The sequence below is a fragment of the Suricata suricatta genome, chromosome 10 (assembly GCF_006229205.1).
Source record: "Suricata suricatta isolate VVHF042 chromosome 10, meerkat_22Aug2017_6uvM2_HiC, whole genome shotgun sequence".
Lineage (NCBI taxonomy): Eukaryota > Metazoa > Chordata > Mammalia > Carnivora > Herpestidae > Suricata > Suricata suricatta.
In genome coordinates, this window is record NC_043709.1 from 84,754,138 (window position 1) to 84,760,246 (window position 6,109).

General features: G+C 43.6%; 1 pseudogene; it reads right to left on the bottom strand.

The window, feature by feature from the left end:
- Window positions 1–4,109: 4,109 nt before the first annotated feature.
- On the bottom strand, window positions 4,110–5,886 carry LOC115305271 (annotated as a pseudogene).
- Window positions 5,887–6,109: the final 223 nt, after the last annotated feature.

Sequence of the window (6,109 nt, forward strand, 5' to 3'; positions counted from 1 at the left end):
AGGGAGCTGTTCTTGCAGAGAGAGGACGGAGACAGAGCGAGAACATGGGAAAAGCACGCCCCCCCCCCCCCCCCCCCCCCCCGGAGGCAACTGGAGAAAAAGTGGAAACAGCCACAAGGAAAGAACAAAAAAGGAAGAAAGGAGGGGTCTAATTTCCTTTAAGACTCTATAAACAGGTGGAGCACAGAGTCTGAAACTCCTCATCTATTTACCTGGAGATCACTCTTTTAGGAAGGGCGAATCCCCAGGAGCGGAGAACGAGGTCCTAGAGGTCCTTGGGCCACACTGGGAAAGTCAGTTCCTGTGCTGGGATGATATTGGGTAGAGGCTGACAGGTTTGGCAGGCTCAGGGAGAAGAGCCCCTGGCTTTCATCCTGCTGCTGCTGGAAGCATGTCACTTGCACTGGCCGCCCTCTGCCGGCTCTCTGGAAGCACATCATCTGCTCCAGCCGCAGCTCTCTGCCTTACGAGGGGTTCTCTCCTCCCAGAAACACACCAGAGGCTGTTGTCCCATAAAAAGCCTAGTCCTTCGTTCTCCTGCGCAACGTCCCTGGCCCATCCTGTCCAGACCAGGGAACCTCGCCCTAGAGCGCTCCCAATAAAATCCTTTTACATTTATTTCTGACTCTGTAATAAAGGGTGCTCTGATCTCTTTTCTCAGTCTCTTGGTATTGTAATTCTTTTAACAAGGTAAAGTCTGGTGCCAGATGTGTGTTAGGATTTTCCATCATCCCCGAAATGCTGCTGCTACATCATCTCGTGAAAGTTTTCTGGGGCAGGCGGGCACCAGCCACAGTCTCTGGGCATTGGCAGCAGCACCGTCCCAGGAACGTTCTTAGGTGCAGCCTGCAACAGGCCGTTGCTCAGCGAGACCCTCCCAAAGAGGAGCAGAAGGGGTCAAAGCCACTGTTCCTCAGAAGTAAAGAGTTGGGAAAACAGCCACATCTGAGATAAAACTCAGGAGGGAGGTACCACCTGGCAACCTGATGCCTTGGTCACAGGCTGTGTAGAAGCAGGAGTGGATGGAAGCTGGAGACAAAGTACAGGTATGCCATTGCTGATCCAGTAGAACAGAGTTCTGACACTAGCAACTGGCAAGGTGGGTGATTGCATTTTCACCCCTTCCACGCTTGTGCATACAGGAGCCACAACAATCTACCCCGTCAGCTAAGCAGCGCCATCTAGTGGAGATTGGAGCTGTTACACTAAGACCCGCACAACTGGGCCAACCTCCTTGTTGAGGAACACAAGTCTCTCTGCCTGCTCACTTAGGGCCCCTACGTGCTTCTTCGTAAGACTTCTAGGGGGAAGCAATGTAATTTCAGTTTTATTTCAGTGTGTTTGCTGGTCCACCTCTTCAGTTTTATTTCTTATTAGTTCCTTTTCTTTTTCTTGCATACAAAAAGAAAAAATTATTTTTATTCTCCTTTTTGTTAAAACTATTCTTCTTTAATTTTTTGCCTACAATATTTTTTACTTTGTAAATTTTTCAAATTCTACTTTGCTTACATCATTTCATTTTATTCTGTTTAATTATATTCATTTTTCAAATTTTCAAATGTTTTCCATTTTCATTTCTTTTCCCATTTCTTATCTTTCCCTGTTTTCCCCTAATCTATCAAGTGCCTTTCAACAACCAAAACAAAACACACCTAGGATCTAGCATCATTTATTTGATATCTTTTGTGTGTTGTTTTTGATTTTTTAATTTTATTTCTTCTTACCTTATTAATTCCTTTTCTCCTTCAAAATGACACAACAAAGAAATTCACCCCAAAAGAAAGAGCAGGAAGAAACAACAGCCAGGGATGTAATCAACACAGATACAAGCAAGATGCCTGAACCAGAATTTAGAATCACAATAATAAGAAGATGAGCTAGGATTGAAAATAGATTAGAATCCTTTTTGTGAAGATAAAAGAAGTAAAAGCCAGTCAGAATGCAATAAAATATGCTATAACTGAGTTGCAGTCTCAAATGTATGTCACGGTGGCAAGAATGGATGAGGTATCGCATGAATGAGTCATATAGAGGAGAGTTCTTTTGTTTCATTATTTTGGCTAGCTTTCTGTCTCCTGTAAGTTTTAAAAGCTCTTTATGCACTGTGCACCTCTTAGTATTGCTCTATTAAAAGAGGCTCATTAACTGTCCAGGGCCCGTCCATTCATGAAGTGTTCTTTTAATGGTGTCTCTCGATTTCTCCTGTTGTGCCTTTGGTTATTTTATTCCCCTACTCAGTGATATTTGAGACTCTCCACCATTATACTTTCGCTTGTTTCTTGAGGTAGCTCTGAAAAGGAAAATGCCAGAGACCAGCTCCGGCTGGTCCAGGGCTCCCTGTGTAGGAATGAAAAATTTCAGGCCCTAGAGTGACCATGGAACTAAAGTCGTTTTTCAAGTAGAAGTTGTTTGAATCGCAGGATGTGGTTTAAGATAAGCTGAAATGCTTCCCTCCCTAAAGTGCAACCATGTGAACTCTGTTGTTTTGCTTATCTGACATTGACAGATGTGTGTCGTAAAACTTGTAATGGACTCTGCTGACTCTGCTGTCTTGCCTGCCTGACGTTGCCAGATGTGTGTTGTAAAACTTATGATGGGAAAATACCTGTGAAGAAAAAAAAAAAAAAGAAAGAAAACCCTATAAGAACCCCGCGTCAATCTTCTTCGGGGCCCTTCTCCTCTACCCCTGAGTGGGATAAGAGTTGAGCCCCAACGCGTTGGTCCTTGAATAAAGCCTCATGTGTTTTGCATCAAGTGATGACTCTCGCGATTGCTTGGGGTGAGCGCCAGTACCCAGCTGACAGTGGTAGGGTCTCCTTTTGGGGTCCTTACATATGGAGTTGTTTTTATTGCTTGTTTCACTTTCCCCTTTGTTGTTGTTGTTGTTTCATATCTTAAATTGTGATAAGAGTAGGGCCATAAGGTATTTTTCTTATTCTGAACAGACTATTTCACATAGTTTTATTCCCTGTAGGTCCAGCCATGTTGTACAAATGGCAAGATTCCATTACTTTTTATGGATGAGTAATATTCCATGATAGATAGATAGAGAGATAGACAGATAGATATTACATCTTCTTTATCCATTCATCTCTCAAGGGACATTTGGGTTGCTTCCATGTCCTGGCTATTGTAAATTATGATGCAGTAAACATAGGGGTGCATATGTCTTGTTGAATTCATGGTATTTAAAAGTTTTTTCCCTGAAAAGGAACCAGCAACAAAAGAGAAAGGGAACCTATTGAATAAGAGAAGATATTTGTCAATGATATATCCAATAAGAGGCTAGTACCAAAAATACAGAAAGAACTTATACAACTCAACATAAAAAAACCCAAATAATCCACTTAAAAATTGAGCAGAAAAACTGAATAGACATTTTTCCAAAGGAGACATACAGATGGCCAGCAGACACTTAGAAAGGTGTTCACCATCACTAATCACAGGGAAACCTGAATTAATGCTACAATAAGATATCACTTTGAATCTGTCAGAATAGCTAAAATCAAATAGACAAGATAAACAAGTATTGTCCAGAATATGGAGAAAAAGAATCCCTCATATACTGTCAGTGGGAATGTCAGCTGGTGCCACCACTATCGAAAACAGTATAGAGGTTTCTCAAAAATAAAAGTACCTATGATCCAGTAATTCTGTTACTGGTTATATTTTAAGATGATCTATGCACACATTATAGATGTGGAGCTCAAGGTTACCACCCGGAGTGAAGAATTGCATGTTCTACTGACTGAGCCAGCCAGGCACTCCACAGCTACTGGATATTTAACCAATGAAATAAAAAAAAATGTTTTTTTAGTTTCTTTTAATAATAATATTTTAAAGTAAGTAACCAACTACAGACACGAGTCAAGTAGAAATGTCAAAAAAAAAAAAAAAAAAAGGAGAACGAACACAACACATCCTTCACTCCACAATATACACTAAGCTCTATTAAAGCTCTCTTAGTGAACCCTCACCAACATCCCATAGGAGGGATCAAGAGTACTCCATTATTATGCAGGGAGACCTGACAGCATTCAGGTGTGACAATGTCAAACCAAATATGTACCGACACAGCTGAGTTCAAGTTCTACAATTTTGGACCTAATTTAAATGGGGCTACTGCAACAGCTGTACTGGATCCCATGGGCAAAGTAGATAGCAAACCCAATCAGCACCCAGACACCAAATAGGGCCCAGGTGGCAGCTGTCATCTGCATCATAAGGCAAACATTCATAAAGATGCTCAGTAGTGGGAGGAGAGGCAGAGCAGGGACCCTAAAGGGAAGGGGACTGGAGCTCTGGGGCTGTCTCCAGATGACCCCAGTGATCCCAGTGATGAGCACCAGGAGCAGCACAGCCATTGAAAGCCACACTGGGTCCCCAGAAAGCAGAACTGGTGACTGGGACAGCACCAGGCAAAGAAGAATGATCAGCACACCAAGCAGTGAGGCGCAAACATAGACAACCCGGCCAGAGAGTGGAGTTGGGGTGGCGCTTTCTGGGAAAAGTAGCCCCTGTAGAGTAGCTTCTCTGCTGCAGGGCCATTCCCCTCCTGCGCCTCTGCTTCATTTTCCTCATTCCTCCTCTCAGGTTGATACCTGACAATGAGGACACAAATCACAACCAAGGAATGAGAAATAAGGGACCCAACTGACCCTAGGTCTAGGATATCAGTGACTCCAAAGAAGAATACAGTGACTGCAGCAATCCCAACAGGCATAAACGTCATGAAAATAATGTATCGGAGGTAAATGATACGAGTAAAGAAACGGAATAGGAGGCCATCCCTTCCCATCCACAATAACACCCGAAGTATCGGCAACCATAAGCCCCGAAAGCTGGCAGAAAGATTGCACAGGAATACCAAAGTTACAACATAGAAGGCACGGACCCAGCCAAAGTGAAGAAATACCTCAGGCAAGGTGCTCCCAGGTTGGAGCTGGTAGTAAGGCACCATAAGTGTAAGTGCTAAAGAGACACCAAAATACACCAAAAAGCAGATGAACAGCGAAATCAAAATGCCCATGGGAATGGAATGCTGGGATTCTGGGTTTTTTTAATTTTGGTAACACTATAGTCAAAACCAACAAAAGCATAGAAACAGGTAGCTGCTCCACGGAGAATCCCTTCAAAGCCAAAAGGCATAAATCCTCCTGAGCCCAGAGGACTCAACATATAGGTGTCATTGAGTCCAGCAATTCTATAGTCCTCTTCTGTGAGTTTCCAGTTGTGCAGGTCCCCCTTAATGAAGCCAGAGATGATGACAACACTGAGAACCAAAAGTTTCACCAATGTGACCACTTTGGCAGTTGTGGAAAACCAAAATGACTTGGGATACCAGATATTCCTGAATTGCATGACGGACAACATAAAACCCAGAACAAAGAATTCTACAGACTCTGTAATGACACGGGGAATGTGCTCTGAGATGCTCTCTTGCAGAGTCTGAGAGAACCTGTTCCCACGCAGGTTGTCAAAAGTTAATATCCATTTGTTAAACACAGTGGTCATACCAACAACGTAGGAGAGGATATAGCTCCAGCCACTGATGAAGGCCCAGAGTTCACCTATAGCGACATAGGTGTAGAGATATCCAAAGCTAGAATGGGGAACACGGCCAGCAAACTCTGCAGAGCACAGCCCAGCCAACATAGAAGAGAGCCCGGCCAACAAAACACAAATCACAAAAGATGGTCCTGCTTGATTTCTGACCACCTCACAAGCCAGGACATACACACCTACACCCATTGTGTGGCTCACGCCCAGGGTCACCAAATCCAGAGTGTTCAGTATTCTCCATTGGTCATCCTCAGCCACTGGTGCCTTCAGGGTAGGTCTGCGTACCAGTTTTTGACAGAATCTATGAAGTGCTTCGCGCAGCATTCTAGGTGGAATCAAAGAGGATCCGGGATTAGAGAGCTGTAGGAAGCCCAGGGAGCAGAGCAGGTTCAGTGAGGCTGAGTGAAGCCAAGTTGTGCCGGGTCTGCTGAGGTCTGTTACTCAGGCTTCAAAGCTACTGCTTTGTATTTCACCAGGTATGTGACAGCTCTTCATAATGCCTAAGTAAACAATAAATATTAACTGGACAATGGTGTTCAACCAACTA